This window comes from Malania oleifera, chromosome 8, assembly GCF_029873635.1.
Source record: "Malania oleifera isolate guangnan ecotype guangnan chromosome 8, ASM2987363v1, whole genome shotgun sequence".
In the NCBI taxonomy this organism is placed as follows: domain Eukaryota; kingdom Viridiplantae; phylum Streptophyta; class Magnoliopsida; order Santalales; family Ximeniaceae; genus Malania; species Malania oleifera.
The window spans coordinates 22,208,058-22,226,911 of NC_080424.1; positions in this window are offsets into that span (position 1 = coordinate 22,208,058).

Sequence of the window (18,854 nt, forward strand, 5' to 3'; positions counted from 1 at the left end):
ATGCAATCATGATATAATATGAATAATGTTCTACTTCACAAATTTTGTTAAGACTATGCTTATTGTAAGGGAGAGCCTTATTAAGGCTTACTCATTTTTATTCCTTATTTTTCATCATTGAAAAGGAGGAGATTGTTGGCCCAACAAGGCTTAGAATCATATTTTGATGATAACAAATCAAGGGTACTTAACATATCTGGTTGAGTGAAGTTTCAGGGCTAAAATGTTTTGATAAAGGATCAAAATCTCAAGTGTTTGAAGAGTTTATTAAAATCTTGGACTTAAAGATAGAAGATATGATGAAGCTAAAGTCTATTGAAGAAAAAAGTCAAGATAGACACAAAGAATGGAAGCAAAAAGCATGAAGACTTAGTGCTTAGAAAGTGTTAACTTATAAGAAGTCTCATGTAAGTACTTCATGATTTCAATACAAATGTTTGAAGCTCTTAGGACCTATATTTTGACTTAGAGACCTATTTTTGAAAACCATGGAAAATATTTTTAAAACGTCTCATTTAAGTTTTCCAAGATCAAAGGTAAAGTGTTGAAATCAAAGTTTTTGAAAATTCATAAAAGTTGTAAGCTCAGGCGACTGATGTAGTTTGATCAGGCGACTAACTCAGCACTGTGTTTCGAAAAATTCGCTGAACTGTAAAGGCTCAAGCGATTGATCCTCAAGTCAAAGTTGATTGACCTTCATGTTTTAAAATTTAAACAACAAGGGAAAGTTTCCAAAATTGATTTATTGGACTCCAAACTTGGAGAAAACTTGGGAAACACTGCAAGCAACTTGGGGAACACAAATGAATGTTTTATTACTCTATAAATACATGTTATTTTCAAAATCAAATACAAAAATCACAACAATCAAGCATACACATCATAAGAATTCAAAATTCCCTGCTAAAATATTTTCTAAAGTTCTTGTTGTGCTTATGTTGATTCAACTCACGGTTTCTTATCATTCCTACTGAGATTTTCAAATCAAATCAGAACCATGGTGATATTTATCTGAAATTCATTCATTTATATTATTTATTGTTGAAGTATCTTGTATTTTAATTGTACAAATATGCTCTAACTGAGAGTTTCTCTTGTACGAACCAAAGTTGTTCTTGTTTCTTATTTTCTTGACGATTCAGGGTTGTTGGATTGTTGCCTAGCAAGAAGGGTTATTCTTGTTAGAGAGGGATCTCCACATCATAAGGAGAGAGGTTGTAACTTTGCCTAGTAAAAATGTTGGGAAGGAAAATTCTCACAGCAGTTGCTTGGGGCAAGGATGTAGGCTGCTGGCCGAACCTTGTAAATATCCGGTCTACAAATCTTCCTCTTTACTCTCTTTAATTTACTGTAAGTATATAACCTGCGTATATGATTATTACATACTTGTTGCATATTAGAAGCTGCTGAAATATTAAGTGTGGTTCATATTTGAAATCAGCACATTATCTTATTGATTGTTGATTGGTTTAAATTAAGAAGCAATATTGAATACTGATTTTAAATATCACAAGCTAAAGTTGATTTTTTTTTTTAAATTAATCAAAGGAAAGTTTAAGGCTTTACAAAATCAAATCTTTGAATTGTAACTATCCATTGTTTAATAAAAATATGATTTTGAATAATTGAAACTCTGAGATTTTTAATCAAGCTAGTCTTTAACATCATAAAAGATCGAACTTGGATTGATTGTTGACTAAACTTCCAAGGATTGTTGATCAATATTATTTTGTTTGTGTGATTGCTAAATATGAATTTGATGGGTTAATACTTAACAATGAAGTTTGTGAAACAAAGTTATAAAGAAATTTTAAAAATTCAATTCACCCCCCCCCTCTTAGGAGTATACCTAAATTCTCAAGGGTGAAGGATCTTTTAGTGCAGCATCGCAAGGTGAAGGGCTTATACGGAATTCAACCATAAGACATGGATGAAGCATGTTGGAATGAATTGGAGGCAAAGGCAGTATCAACCATCTGATTGTATTTTGTTGATGACGTGTTGTATCACGTCATGGATGAGAACTCTCTAGTAGCAGTTTGGAGGAAACTGGAAAGCCTGTATATGTTTAAGTCTTTATGGAACAAACTATTTCTTAAGCAAAGGTTGTATTGGCTTATGATGGTGGAAGGTTCGGATTTGAACCAACATATCAACACATTCAATCAGATTGTGAGTGATTTAATGCATGATTTAATGCATGTTGATGTAAAGTTCAAGGAGGAAGACAAGGTGATGATACTATTAAATTCCCTACATGCATCTCACAATTGTGAGAATTTGGTTATCACTCTATTATGGGGCAAAGAAAGTTTGAATTTGGAAAAGGTGACAAGTGCATTGCTCGATTTTCATCAAATAAAAATGGCCAACGATGAAGTTTCACATGGTGAAGGGCTTGTGGTGAAAATTAACCAAGAATGTGGAAGACATAAGTCTGGAGTAGATCTTTATTGCAGTACAGGAAGAAGAAGGACATAAAGTGTTTTAAGTGTGGTAAAAATTAGGCATATAAGACTAGAATGTCTAGAGTGAAAGAAAGGTAATGCTGAAATTTAATAAGGTCTATCAAAATTTATAAATGTAGTAAAAGGAGACTTAGGGAGCATTGATGGTGACATGCTATGTGTTTCATCGAGTTCGGAGTGCTTCACAAATTCTTGGATCCTAGATACTAGATGCTCTTATCACATGATAGCAAATAGAAAATGGTTCAACACCTACAAGTCAGTTAATATTGGTTCAGTTTTGATGGGAAATGATATTTCATGCAAAATAATTGGTATTCAAAATGTCAAAATCAAAATGTATGATGGCATTGTAAGAACCGTACGTAATGTAAGCCATGTACCGGGTCTAAGAAAGAATGTAATTTCATTGGGCACTTTTGATTGTAATGGATATAGTTACAAGTATGAAAGTGAGGAAATGAAGGTGTGTGAAAGTGACTTGATGGTGATGAACGGGCAAAAGGTAGTAGGAAATATCTATACACTGTAGGGTATCACAATTGTAGGTGGAGTTGCAATTGTAGAATCTGAGTAAAATGTTCTGTGACATATTCAGTTAAGGCATATGCGTGCCAACATGTATTCAGATGTTTGAGGACTGATGAGGATAGCATCATGGAACAAACATATATTTTTCATGGGTTTATCACGAAAGGTCTTGGTTTATCTCATATGGCACAAGTCTAAGGCATTTACCAGGTTTAACTTGTGGTTGAGGTGGAGAACCAGACCGGGAAAGAGATCCTCAAGTCAGACATTGGGGCTGAGTACGCTAGTTTTGTTCAAGGAGTTTTGTGAGCAGGGTGGGTTATTTACAGGGCTTGTAGGGTACTTCTTGGTGAATTCAGTGAGTATGACACGTTTCTCATGTGACCGATCACCAAAAGTATCGTTGGATGGGAGATTTGTAGGTGAATTGTGGGTAGATTTTGCGGTAGACTACTCGGGTGTGAGTAGATGTCCACAGGTGCACTATTCTAGTGATGAGGATCTAGGCTTGGTGTTATATCCAGACAACACATCATTCTGGGGTATAAGAAAGGTGGGTGCAAGCTGGTTGATTATATGGCAAACAAAGAGGTGATCAAGGGCATGACTTTTTGGTGATAAAGCCATGGGGCAGTGTACTCAGGTAAAGAAAGAGTAAAAAAAATGCCAGAACATTGTGGCAGCAGCAAATATGTGGTTTAGGTGGAGTTAGATACTTAGGGCAGAAATGTAGGGAGTTATATCTTGGGTCAACAGTATCACAATAGAAATGGGCATGTGATGCAGGTGGAGCTATAGACTTAGGGAAGAGATGACATAGTTAATATTGTAGGAAGTTTTAGCTCGGGAGACCAACCGGATCACGGTGAGCCCAAGTGCACTTTCAGATCACCACTTAGGTATAAATTTGGAATTTTGGTGTTTTATGCATTCATTAGTACCACCAACAAGGCTCCTACTATTTTTCAAGTTGCACTGCACATCAAAGGGAAAAATAAAAAGATAAGTGTCATGGTGGAGGAGATGAAGTTATTGCATATAAACCAGGTGTGGGAGTTGATGAGGCTTCCAGTGTGGAAGAGGGTGATAGAATGCAAGGGAGTAATGTATCTATTGTGTGTGAATGTCATGTTATTAGCTAGGAAGGCTTTGACTGAGGTTAATCAGTTAGGAACTCTATTGAAAGGTTTTGACATGAATTTTTTGGGTACGACCAAGAAGGGTCTTAGTTTGAAGATTTGTACAAACAGAGCTGCAGGGAGACTAATGTTATCTCAGGATGGCCTTGTGGATAGGGCTATAGGGAGATTGGTGTTATCTCAGGGTGGTTTTGTGGAAGAAATTGCATTGAGACTTTGTTTGCCGTCTTAGGGGGTTCTGTGGAGAATCGATGTGAAATGTCTACCTCTCGATACCCAAGGATGGACTGTGATTTTCGGGATATGTCAAAGGTCCCCCATGATGTTGCAATAAGGTGTTTTGGCAAGCAACGGAGTGGACCGTTAGTTGTGCGATTAGTTGAAGACTATGCAAGTGGGCTTTGGTGATAGAAAGCTTGTGGCAGCTTTTATGTTTACTATTGTGGGGAGGCCTTATTAGAAGCCTAGGGTGAATTCTTTGGGTGTAACATCTACAACAATCTCCATCGACAAGTTCAAGCGACGAGCTTGAACTTGGTGTTTGTCTCCTATTGCTAGAAGGGAGGCGGTCCCATCCTAATGTCTCGAGTTCAAGGTGGAGCACCGAGTTCATGTTTTCTAGTTTCTCCTAAGGGGCATATGTTTGTCAAGGTGGAGATTGTTGTGAAATGTGGCTCACATACTGAGTGGAAAGTATACACAAAGGGAAAGTATGAAGGAAATCAAGCAGTAGTAGTGGAAATCGTCAACAATAAGGCTCTAATCGTCAATGGTTTGACTTGAGATACCCATCGCAAATTTCAAATTTTGAAAGGTGGACGTTAATATGGTTGGGATTTGGAGGGAAAATCTCTGGGAACACTATTTATATGTATTTTTGGATGTATTTTTATAGTATGGTTGAGAGTATTGTTGAGAGGATTGTATTGGTCTTGTAATTTGGCAAGAAGATAGTGAATCCTTGCCATTTGCTCTCGTAGATGTAGGCATTGCCGAACCACGTAATTCCTTTGTGTTATTGTGTTGTTATTGCTTTTATTTATTTGTTGTGGTTGTGAATTGTTTTGTATTTTCATCATTAAAGTGTTGCATTGTGTGTTTGATCCTTTACACATAAATATTCTTGCTGTGCAAATTTAGGTGTTTTACACAACACCAATCTTGTACAGTACCCCTTGCTTGACAAGATACGTTAGGCTTTTGAGAGGGTTGCCATTACTTTCCTACTTCACAACTATGAGCCTTATCAATCTTCACCTTTTCTTAAAAGATGTTTAAGTTTGATAAGTTGTTTAATTTTTTTATATAACAAAAGAATATGAATAATTAGATTAGGAAAAATGTGCAAAAAAGAGGATAAGAAATCCTTCAAACAAAAAGAAAATCATACAATAAGGGGGGGTGGGGAAAGATAAATACCATAACCAAACTAACAAAGTTTAGCCAATTTCGTTGGATGTCAAAGAACCATACTCGTTCAAAGAAACCAACAACACACCAACAAGATGTTGAAAAATGGATCTTATCTAATAAATAAATAAAAAAGGAAGAGGAATTCAACTTTTCCTTATAAATATACGTGCATTTTCGTCCAACAGAATCCCCTCAACTCCGGTGAGGTTGTAACATCCTCAAAATTCTATCCTTTTTTTTTTTTTTTGCCTATATATATATATATATATATATATATCCATACCTAAGTAGCAGGAACACAAATCATACAACCATTCACATATATATCCATACCTAAGTAGCAGGAACACAAATCATACAACCATTCACATATATATACTATACAATACCATAATCCAGTGTATATCAACCATAGCCATACAAAACTAACCCCTCCAGCATCATTTATCCAAAAACATACACAACTCTATCAAAAACTCACCCTATAACCAGGGCAATCAAAATACTCTTTATCCACGAGCCTGATCTGCTCGCCTAATTGGCTCACCTAAAAAATGTTAGAGTAATGGTGTGATGACCCAAAAATATATATATATGATTAAAGTACAATAATAATAAAATAATAAAAATAGTCATTAAGTTAATATCAATACAGAAGTGTTTTTCTGTAGGATCCTTGATTCCATGTTTGATGCCTAAGAAAGACCTTGTCTTAGCGAGTGCTCAGAGACCATTGCGGCTCAGTCGCTCCCTGGAGGTCGGCCTGGTCAAAATGGAATTTCATAGGATAAACAGGATAGACACTATTTGTACACGTAAATAAGTATATATACATAAAATAGTGTGTTGACAGACATAATTTGTCGAAATACATAATAGATAATAATAATATAGGTATCATATGTGGGGCCCACAAGACTATGTGGGGTCCACATGAGTCCCGGAGCCACAAGACACTGTTTATATACGTAAATAAGTACATAAAATAATGTTTTAACTGATATAATTTGTAGAAATATATGATAAAATAATAATAATATAGGTATCCTATGCGGGGCCCACAAGACTGTGTGGGGCCCACATGAGTCCCGAAGCCGTATGGAGGTTTTCACAAGTCTCAAAGCTATGTAGGATGCATAAAATCGTATAAGAGTTATTCGAGTTACGTAGGATCCATTCGGGTCTCGAAGTTGTGTGGGGCCCACAAGACCATGTGGGGCCCACATGAATTTTTAAAATTTAAATTTAATTCTTGTTCAAAAATAAATAATAAAATAAATAAATACTAAAAGTAGTTTAAAATTAATAACAATGATAATAATAATGATAATAATGATTAGAGAAAAAAAATAATAATAAAATAATAGAATAATTAATTAAGTTATTGATTAATTAATTAGGTAAGTAATTAATTAAAAAAAAATTATTTAGTGGGAATGGTGGCAAGCACTCCCACATGGCCTCCATCCCTATCCCATACTCAACCCATACCTTGCCCATTCCTTGCCCATTCTTTAATTTTTAAAAATTATAATTTCACCCATCTCCCCACACTTTTATAAATTCCATTTCTTCCCCAAAATTTTCTTATAAATAGGGAGCTCTCAACCTTCATTTTTCACAACAATTTTCTAAGGAAGAGAAGGATTAGTGAGTGAAAGAATTTGTGGTGGAGTGAGAATTTTGAGTAAGTTCTCACTCACCCACTCTTTCCGATCTCATATCTTAAAGATAGTTATTGTGTTCGTAGCACACGGTAAAAGAAGAAGGTAAGTAAATTTTGATTATATTAGTTTCTTTTTATTTTAAATTCATACCCGAGTTTATTTTGTACTTAAATTTTAATTATGTCAATTAGTTCCAAAAAATTTTCATGAGTTTATTTTCACGTATATTTAATTATACCAATTCTATCTTTAATATACTTGCATCTATTTTTGGGTTAAGAAATGTTTCAATCTCCTCGGGTAAATTTTCAGCATTTCTTTCTATTCAAAAATAAAATTATATATATTTTTAACACAAAAATTGTGTGGCATGGGTTTATTTCTACGTTACATTTTTTATGTAAATATGAGTAAAGATGAGAATTTCACGATATTATTTTAAATTGCATAAATGATAATAAGATGATTTTCAAACCTCTTATGGCAACGAAAGTTCAAAGTTACAGATGCTCAGTACCGCAGCTTAAAGTTTATACGGATCAGAGTGCACCCACAATGTTTACAGAGTGGTTATTTATGTTAGTGGATTTCTCCTGAGTGCACACCTGGTTCCGGACCAGGACTTAATAAGGAAAATCTCACTTAAAGTTTACGTACGTTGATTTAGTTTGGTCGGCCAACTAACTAAGTCCAGTCTTCGGACCGCACAACTCAGTCATGGGGGTAAACATGACTTACGGCAAACAGGCCTAAGGGTGGCTTTTATAATATATGTTTATACATATTTAATTACGTGTACAAAGTTACTGATGATTTGAAGGAAAAGTGTAAGTTTACTTGAAAATGATCATTTTGGTGCTTAAATGACGATCTAAGGAAAACGTATAAGGAAAAGTATATGTATGTTTATCATTAAATATTTTTACAGTTTTAAAGTTAAAAGTTTAATTTAACAGTTATAGTATATGATTATAAAAATTTACTGTTGAAATTGATGACAAAAGTTTTATGCAGGAATTTTTAAATTTATGTTTATTCTAAAAGCAGTCTTGAAGTTATAGTATTAAATATTGTTTTACGAAATTCTTTAAAAGCTCATTTTGGCCACACACTAATAATAATCTTATTTACTTACTGAACGTCATCTCACCCCAATCATATTTTATTTCAGATAACTCTGAAGGACATGTCGGAAATCAGGCTTAGCAAGCATGCGGGTGGGGATTAGAAAAATAAAGATTTAATTAGAAATATAGTATGATTTCAGATATTTACGTTTGTGTAATTTTCTTCTTTTGAAATAAGTGATTGTAATATGAAATATTAGCGCTCTGGTTTAATAAAAATTGAGTTTATTTTGCTTCCGCTGTAAATCAGTAGTAAAAAGTTAATATCCCGGCCCCTCGGGGTCGGGGTGTTACAAATGGGGTGAGTCGACGCTCAGTAAGTGGAAATATGCTATTACTAGTGTGTGGCAACTAAGTTAAGGATACTTTTAAATAGTAACTGAACTATAATGCAATAAATAATCTGTAAAGCATATCTTTCATTCACAATTTAAAATATACTGTATCATCTGTATTTTCTACTTTTCATACAGATAATATCATACTATACTCATCATATACTGTAAAACTGTATACATATACATAACTGTGTTTTATCCCTGGGACTCTGTATGTCATGGTTTGACCCCTCATGACAGGGTTGTGCGGCCCGTAGGCGGGACTTCATCTGGTCGACCCTCCAGATAAGTCAATATACTCTACTCTACCTCAGCCCGGTCAAACTACATCCACTCTTATGCTCGGGACTGGCTACTACCTGGTCAAATCGGCCCCCTCCACCCAGTGAACTGGGGAGTTGCATAGTAGCCACACACTATATGAGATATATGGTTACACTCTATCTGTATATAGCAACGGTACCGTGCTCTGTAATCTTTATATGTACTGTATTTGTCTATAATCTTTCCATATGGATATGATACTATATACATATATACATATATACTCTTCTACTGTTTTCATCATGTTTCCAAAATTACCATAATGCTATCTTTCTGTACTATAAATACTTTAATCTCTGTATACTGTATCTGTAGCATCTTGATGCTACCTCTGTATATCCTTCTGTATCTCTATCTATATACTCTGTCTGTATACTCTGTATGTTATGGTAATAGGAAACATGGCATGCTATAACTCTGTATATACTGTTTTGTATAAACTGTAATATATACACTGATCTGAGTAAAACTATACATGTATATATGTATATATATATATATATATATATATATATATGTCTGTTTCATAAAACTATTTGTATAAAAGTTGTATATGCATGTAAATTTCTCTGTATAATCTCTGTGAATAGGTATCTATATCAGTATATTCTGTATAACTCCATATACTGGGAAAAACTATATAAACTGTATATACTGTCTATACCTGTGTATTCAGTATAGTATGATACATTATAAAAACTATATAAATTTCTTCATCACATGAAAATCTACTTAGACCACACAAGCATTTAAACTCATATTCTGTAAATATTGTATAATAAACAGGTATAAATATGTGTCTATGAAATCTCTAATAGCATTATGAAAACTCCTAACATAGCATATTTCCCTTACCTTAACTCTGAAAAGCCCCTATATGATTCTGGCTCTATACCCGCAGGGTTCTTAGCTCAACATCCTGAAAATAAAATCCCCCAGAATAAAGCATCAGTATTTTCTTACCTACAACATTTCTTATAACTGAGGGAAAGACAAATACTGAATAAAATGTCTTACCCTAAGATTGGGACGAAATCCAACCCAACTTTTCCAATGATCAGCTCCGGCAGACTTGCAAAGAACTTCGCCAGGAGCGTCGTGGTAGCCTTAGATCTTCGATCTAGAGAGAAACAGGCCTGAAAACGAAGAGAGAAGTGAGAGAGGGACGTAGAGAGAGAGAGAGAGAGAGAGAGAGAGAGGAATCCAGAAATGAGATAAAAATATGAGTTTTGCACTATTTATAGGGCCAGATTTGTCGATGAGACAAGTCACTTCGTCGACGAATCCTTTAATAATTTAGTCGATGAACCTTACCTCCTCATCAACGAAATTCATATTGCCTAAAACCCTCTTGGTATTTTCTCGTCGACGAGATGCGGCTTCATCGACGGGATCCCTTATGCGCTCGTCTACGAATCCCTTGTATTCGTCGATGAACCCTGTGTAAAAATCCTGGGTTGTTACCTTCTCCCCTCCTTATAAAATTTCGTCCTCGAAATTTACTATCTGTATTTCCATCTATACATTCTATCATTCCGTAAAAGAAAAAGGTCTACTTATTTTATTAACTGCCCTCACTTGTGGCGGAGGAATACCGTGGTTACATTTACGTCCTAGGAGATTACATATATAAAACTAAAAACCATCTACTAACTAAAATCAATACATGTACCTGCAAAAGAAACCTGAGTACCGCCACAAAACTTTAACTATCTTTATTTCTTTAGTGCGTAAAGTTTGTATCTTCTTATCCAAAATCTATATTGGTACTTCTTCATATGCCAATGAATCCTTAAGCTCTATCTCTGCATAGCTAATGATGTGTGATGGATATGGGACGTATTTCCTTAACATGGCAACATAAAACACGTCATGAATATGAGCCAGAGCTGGCGGCAAAGCTAGCCTATAGGCAACTGACCCTATTCTCTCAAGTATCTCAAAAGGGCCAATATACCTAGGGCTCAATTTGCCCTTCTTTCTAAACCTCATAACTCCTTTCAGAGGAGCTATCTTAAAAAATACTCGATCTCCCACATCAAATTCTAACTCTCAGCGGCGAGTGTCTGCATAGCTTTTCTAGTCGACTCTGTGTTGTATTAATTCTTTCTCTAATTAATCAGACATTTAATGTTTAATATTCATATTTAGGATTTTTCATTGTGATTTTTGTGGTATATTCAATGTATATTTGTTCATGTTTAGGGTTTATTACTTTGTTGTTATATTGTACATTAGGGTTTCGGTTTATCATTCTCATTAGTAATATGATAGTTTATTATTAAGGTATTATTGTAATTATTATTTATTATGGTAGTTTATTATTAAGGTATCATTATTAGGTAGAAAAATAGTTCACCATTATGGTATTTTATTGAGTATTAAGGTAGATTATTATTATGGTATAATACTTATTATGGTATCTTTAGTATATTAGTATTACTTATCAGAGTATTGTTAGCATATATGGTATTACTTTTTATAGTATCCTTAGTATCCTAATATATATAGTATTATGGTATTTTATTACTTATTTTGACGTTCGTAATATTTTAATAGGTTTGTGTTGCTTATTACCCTATTACCATATATTAAAACCTCCCATATTAGTATTTTCCTATAAATAAATAAAAAAACCTATAAGATTTCCAAAATTTGGGAGCGTATTTTCTTAAATATTTTCTTGATTTTTTATCCCTATGATTTTAATGTAAGGGTATAAGCTTTCGGGCTTTACGTACCCTTAGTTTTGAGGAAATATCTATATATTTATATATTACATATATTCTTGTATTATTTATTTATTTATTTATATTGCATGTATATTTGTAAATCCACTAATAAAGGAGTAATTTGAAAGACTTATTAGATTAACTTATCTACCCTTAACGGGGTAGTGATCATGTGTTCTAACCGCACTAAAAGGTTAGTGGTGACTCCGATACTCATCGTTTTCCCCGAAAATTATAAATAACATTTTCATTTCGCCGCCCGGGGCACCCGCGCTCTGGGACGTCACGACAGCCTGGCAACTCCGCTAGGGACCTTTGAGAGTCGAACCAATAATTAATTAGGAATTATCCCAATTTAAATTTATTAAGTCTTTTAATTACTCCACTTTATTTTATAAATAAAATACCCCTATATTTGAATAAAGAAATTTGTTAAAATTATAACCTGTTTGACTTAGTAAATATATATATTTCCATAATTGTAGATATCATGGAGTTAATATGAATATTTAGTTTCCATACAGATAGATACCATTAATTAATGTATATATTTGGTTTCCATATAGGTAGACATCCTTAAGCAATGTATATATTTAGTTTCCATATAGGTATGTATCTTTAATTATGTGAATACTTAGTTTCCATATAGGTAGATATCTTTAATAAATGTGAATATTTACTTCCCATATAGGTATGTATGCTTAATTATGTGAATATTTAGTTTCCATATAGGTATGTGTCTTTAATTATGTGAATATTCAGTTTCCATATAGGTAGATATTCTTAATTAATGTGCATATTTAGTTTCCATATAGGTAGATTGTGAACATTTAGTCCCCATACATGTGAGTATCCTTGCTTCAATATGAATGTTTGTTACTATCCTGGATTTAAAGCGAACATTTAATATCCCTGGTATAATGTGAATATTTGTTTCCATGATGGTTCAAGCATGTGATTGCCTGTAAATACTCTATTGCTATAATTATTAAATAAGCATGTGATTAATTTTGAAATAGCATGTACATGCATGTGGGGTAGCGGGATTAGGTTAAATCTGGATTCACACACTTTCACTAGCCCTCTACCTGGGCTTCACCCTTTAGGATTAGAAATGAGCATAGTACCGTTAGCCCTCATGGGACAAGGTCCTTGGGGGTGTGTGAACCACTCCGCTCAATTTGAACTTTGTTCAAGCCCATTGGGCGAAGATAGGGTTTAGGCTGGGAACCTATTGTCTATAGGGATTAGAGCTTACCCACATATTCTTGTATATAGTTTTCCTTAATGAGAATAGTGCCATGAAGAACCTTGTATATATGTACCTACCCTGGGTTGGGACATCCTTCTCGACATACTGTGTGTTGTATATATGTTGTGAGATACTATATATTATATCATGCATTTTGGATCCATTTTAAGACATACATACTTCTTAGCCAATATTTTGAAAAAGCCCAATAATGAGACCATGGCCCATCCTTTCAAAGAATGAAGAACTTGGCCCAAGCATTTTAAAATATTGGTTGGCTCAACCCTTTTGAAATAAATCGGACCCAATTCTTTAAAAACAAACTTGGACCCGACCTTTTCCTAAGCAAAAACTCGGCCTAGGCCTGATTTTCAAAAAAAGTCAAACCCATATTTCAAAAGAGGGTTTCGACCCCATTGCCTAAAAATTTGGGCCAACATTTTTCAAGTAATCCAAGCCCAATTGCTTTTTAATTAGGGCCTTATCCCATCATGAAATAGCTCGAAGCCCATATTTTAAAATACTTGAGGCCCAAGTGCACACTAAAGTCCACAAGTCAGCATTGAACGAATCCCACGGGTTAACTAGCCTGGGTCAACCCCAACCTTAGAACATAATCTAACCCTTCATAGAATCTGAGGTACATGGACCATCATCAAGGAAAGGAATGGTTGAGGGAGAAATTAAATTGAAATCGTGCCCCATCAATGGTCGTTTTAATCTTGAAATGTTTCATTAATGGAATTTTTCTAGAATTCTGGAAAAATAGTCATTTAGGTTACATCGTTTCATGCATAGCCATACACGATACGGTGCATACATGTTCATATCCCTATTGGTATATATCCGTGCACTAGTTGCATCCATGCATAAACGCCTATTGCATACCCTGATCATGCATCAAAACACATTCATTCATGCAGTACATAATTGTGCATTCATGATTCTAAAAAGAAAATTTTGGTTTTCAGTTCCTAATCAAAGAGGTAGTTTGAGTGACATAAAACAATAATGGAGACCACCACGCATCAATGCAATACCAGGCGAAGAGCAAGAGAAATGAGTGAACAATTGGAAAACAGGGTCCTGGGTCTGGAATAAGGACAAGAAAAGATAAATAATAAGATAAGTAAGGTCTTGGAGTTACTGATGAACAAAGGAAAGGCGGTGTAGGTTGATCCCGAAGTAGATGTGGACCCCACTCATCCCCCAGGGTTCAGCCCAGATCATGGACAAACATCAGTTCCACCACCTGGTGTCATGGGGGGTCCACTGCCATATATGCCTCCTTTTATCCCTGCTGTGCCAGCATAGGGGTTCCCAGTGGCAGGAACTCCTCCGTTAGTACCTTCTGATATAGGGATAAACAAATCTGAGGTCGAGCGTCATTGTGACGTACTGGAAAAGCACTTGAAAGCAATGGAAGGATCTAATACTTTCAATTTCGTTAATCCAAATGACCTTTGCTTGGTGCCAAAAGCCACCCTGCCTCCAAAGGTTAAGATGCCAGACTTTGAAAAGTTTGATGCGACCCGGTGCCCTCGAACGTATTTAGTGATGTACTGCCAAGAAATAGCAGCTTACTCAGATGATGAAAAACTAATGATGCATTGTTTTCAAAGTAGTTTGACCGGGTCCGCTATCCATTAGTATATTCAGCAAGATAAGGCTTGGGTCCTCACTTGGAAAGACTTGGCCAATGCCTTTGTCACTCACTACCACCATGTGACGAAGATGGCGCTTGATCGAATGACTCTACAAGAAATGGAGAAGAAATCCACCCGAACATTCAAAGAATATGCTTATAGATGGAGAGATATGTCAATCCAGGTGGACCCCCCGGTGAGTGACCGAGAGGCCATCTCTTTGTTCGTGAGCACATTAAAATACCCCTACCGCACGTATCTCCAGGGAGCAACTCCCCACGATTTTATGGATATTGTGGCTGCGGGAGGGAGATTTGAAGGCGATATCAAGGCAGGCCTAGTCAAGGATAGTGGCATAGAAACTGGTTTAGGCAAAAGGTGGACTAATAGGAAGAAGGAGGAAGAGGCACAAATGATACAAGGGCAGTTTAATTGGAAGAATCAGTACACTAGGGGTGGGAACCAATGGCCCAAGAAAAACTTTTGGTTTTGAGCCCATGGTAAATCAAACAATGCATACAGGATCAAGGCCCTAGATTGTTCACTCTGGTCCTACGTTCACCCAGCAGAATGCTCAAGCAAAAGAAAGAAGTGGCCAGAAGAACTTTCGGAGAATAGATCCTATCCCTATGTCTTATTCAGAGTTATTCCCTCAATTGCTCGAAAGAAGAATGGTTTCAACTGTTCTAGGGGCTTTCGTTCCAACCCCTATCCCGCAATGGTATGACCCAAATGCTAGGTGCGCATATCACGCCAATTTCCCCAGTCATACCATCAACCAATGCTGGGCTTTCAAACACAAAGTGCAATCATTAAGAGACGCGGGATGATTAGCTTTTGATGACAAGCAATTGGGAGTCCAGGAGAATCCTTTGCCCAAACACGAGGAAGGAAGTGGTTAACATATTTGGGAGATTCCCAAATCAATGGTTTCAGTCGTTAACTGCAAAGGCTAAAGTGCTGGAGTAGCGAGCTTTTGATTATCTAATCCTTTTCATTTGATGTTCTTTTGTTTTCCTTATTTTCATTTGCCTTTTGTAATCGGTGGACGCCTTTGTCTCGGATGATTTTCTATCATTAATAAAATGAATTATGCATTTCGTTACCTCACTTGCATCATTAGTCCAGTTTCCAAATATTGTTTGCTTATGTTTCATACGGTAATAGGGAAAGTAATATTGTCAGTATTCACAAGCCAGAAAGAGCCGTTAATTTTGAAAAATTTAACCCAAAAGGCAAAAGTAGAGAAGGATGAAACAATCATCAAATTCAAGTGTTATGAAGAAGTACCTTACTTTCCAAGGAATTCAATGAAGCAGCTGTGCTGTTTTGATAATTTCCTGTCAGTTCATCACTCATGTTTTGATCAAATGATGGATGACCCTCTTTGGGCGACCAGTTATCCTTAAAAAGAACCTAAACAATTATTTACTATTTGTTAACCAAGTTGAACCTGAATGTTAAACCAGTTTTTTCTTAAAAGTCAGATTACTAGAAATCTAACTTGGGCATGGGTACCTTAGCGTTTGACGAATCATTTTATACAATAATCATTACTAAAAGGATGGCAAACCTTTTTTCTGCTATCCAAAAGAAAGTCAAAGAAGAAATCTTTTGCAAACCCTTTTTGAGTCTGACAAATTCATTTATTGATTAACCTATCAAAGGATCACCCCCCACACTAGGGCAGTTTTAAAAAGATTGGTCCCAATTGAAATTCAAATGAGAATGAAGTTTAGATTCCTTCATAAAAGGAAAAGTGAAAATCTTTATTTCTTTAACCTATATCCTTAGCCTACATTACAGTCCAAATGAAAGTCCTGACCAGATTGGTATACATTGTTGTCTTAAATGATTTGTCAGACTCAATGTTAAGTCTGAACTACGTAATGACCTTATCCTAAAAAGGTACGTAGGCAGCTTGTTTAAATAACAAGTTCGGTCAATATCTTGCAAAGTGCCTCAACTCTAACTGAGGACATAAAAAATCATTATGGGATGGGATTTTTTAGCCTTAGTTTCCCTTTTATTCTGAAAGTCTACATCCTTAAGCCTACGTTTCGTCCCGAGTCTTAAAAACCATCTTGAGATCAAAACATGGATTGAACTTGACTAAGCTAAAGACAACAGTTAAATGAAAGATTTTCAGTAGTTTCACAACAGGATAAGACAAAAAGGATGAGTGACCCTCGATAAAACTAGGGCACTTGAAGAGAAAGATAGTCGATTAGTCTGAGAAATCAACGTCATATGACTTTTGAATATTGGTATGAATTTTCCTTGTGATAACATTGAAACATGGTACAATAATTTATTTTGTGTGGGTGGCCTTTTGATTTATTAAGTTGATGTCATAATTGCATAATCATTTCTCGTTCCAAAAAAAAAAAAAAACCTTCTTACTCTTCAAAACGTTAAAAGATAATAGATAGTCAAAGACTTTCAAAATCACTAGTAGTTTCTATAAAGAAGATACCTGTGGAGAAAAAGCATCCTAACTGGGGCAAATATTATGTCAGGTTTTAGAGATCTGCTTATTCAAGAAGAATCCAACAATAGAGTCAAGATCAATGGCAAATAAATTTGACTGAAGCAAATCTCGAGCTGAGTTTTAGTGGGACCTATTCAAGCACCTTCTTATCAGATTGGAATATGAAATCAGGGTCAAGATTAGCTATAGGTCCATTTAACTGGGGCAGATTTTTTGATTTTCCTTCGAGCCAAGTCAATCACTTCCATGGCTGAATGAATCAAGAAAATTGAGCCCAGATAAGTTACAAATACGGCAAATTTCATGCAAAAATTTGAAAACATGGCCAAGATAAAAGATGAGGTTATTGATCACAAGCGCTTTGGGAGAAAAGACTCATGCATTGTCATACATCACCTAAATTTCATGCATTACCTACAATTCATACATTGCCATGCATTACTCTATATGACATGCATTGTCCAAATTTCATGCATTGCCTAAATTTCATGCATTGTCATGCATTTCGTGCATTACCTAATTTCATGCATTGCCATGCATTTCATGCATTACCCTACATGTCATGCATGCATTGCCATGCATTTCATGCATTACCTACATTTCATACATTGTCATGCATTACTCTATATGACATGCATTGTCCAAATTTCATGCATTGCCTAAATTTCATGCATTGCCATGCATTTCATGCATTACCTAATTTCATGCATTGTCATGCATTTCATGCATTACCTTACATGTCATGCGTGCATTGCCATGTATTTCATGTATTACCTACATTTCATACATTGCCATCCATTTCATGCATTAACCTACATATCATGCATTGTCATGTATTTCATGCATCACCCTATATTTCACGCATTACCATACATTTCATGCATTACCATACATTTTATGCATCATTATACATTTCATGCATTGCACAAATATTAATAATAATAATAATAATAAAATAAAAAAATAAAAAAAATGCATACATATAATCACAAGTTAGCAACATGCATATCAATAACAGCATATCACTGCATTCTAGCATCATAAGTTAGAAACACGCATACATACAGCAGCATATCATTGCATTCTAGCATCACAAATAGCAATAGAACACCCTTCACACTTGTCTTGTTGAGTAAGCTTTCAAATGATTATTTGACATCCTTGATTGAGAGATTCCTGTTGTGCTAATATCTGAGCTGAGGTAGCTGACCCCAACCGCACATTGATTTTCTTGGAAATTGGGGCAGCTAACCCTAGAAACATATGGATTTATTCTAAGACTGGAGCAACATATCCCAAAGACAAAGGGATTCATTCATTGACATCAAGACTTTACCCCAAGTGCATTTTCCAAATAGAGTAACCACTTTCCAAACTTTGCTTTCACACCTTGTTACTAGTTGAGGTGGCTCGGATCATCGTATCCGCCACGGCTCGGATTCTTACATTCGCAGCAAGCCATCATTGTGTCTCATAGCTCGGATCATCATATCAGCTACGACTCGAATTCTTACATTCGAAGCAAGCCATCATTGTGTCTTATGGCTTGGATCATCGTATCCGTTACGGCTCGGATTCTTACATTCGAAGCAAGCCATTATTGTACTTAGGCGCTCGGGTTCTCAAACCCAATGCAAGTTAGTCTCATGTACTTAGGCGCTCGGGTTCTCAAACCCAGTGCAAGTTAGTATTATGTACTCAGGCACTCGATTTCTCAAATCCAGTG